This window comes from Nicotiana attenuata, chromosome 6 (assembly GCF_001879085.1).
Source record: "Nicotiana attenuata strain UT chromosome 6, NIATTr2, whole genome shotgun sequence".
In the NCBI taxonomy this organism is placed as follows: domain Eukaryota; kingdom Viridiplantae; phylum Streptophyta; class Magnoliopsida; order Solanales; family Solanaceae; genus Nicotiana; species Nicotiana attenuata.
Genome location: NC_031994.1, coordinates 26,328,659 through 26,329,079, shown reverse-complemented (window position 1 = coordinate 26,329,079; position 421 = coordinate 26,328,659).

The window sequence follows — 421 nt, the reverse complement described above, 5'->3', positions numbered from 1 at the left end:
ATATGATATTATTACACTTGTCTGCATGCTTGGTTTGGAGCCCGAGGGGCTCATGTGAGTTTCAGACGTGTTTCGGATGAGTTTGGTTAATGTGAAGATTGCTGGTGCAATACCAGTTCTGGTGTCTGCTGCAGATATCGCATTTGCGAGGTCTGGCTCGCATTGAGAGCCTCACTTTTGTGAAAAAGAGTTCGCATTTGCGAGCAAGGACCGGGATTGGGTAACCTCGTATTTGCGAGGAAATGGTTCGCAATTGCGAACAACTCAGGGTCGCTTTTGTGATCACTTGATCGCATTTGCGATGCCTGGCAACAGTAGAGCATCTTCGTATTTGCAAGGATTTTGGGCACAATTGCGGGGGGGGGGGTGGGGGGGGTGAGGTCTCGCTAGTTGCTAATTCGTTTTTGTGACTAATTGCGTA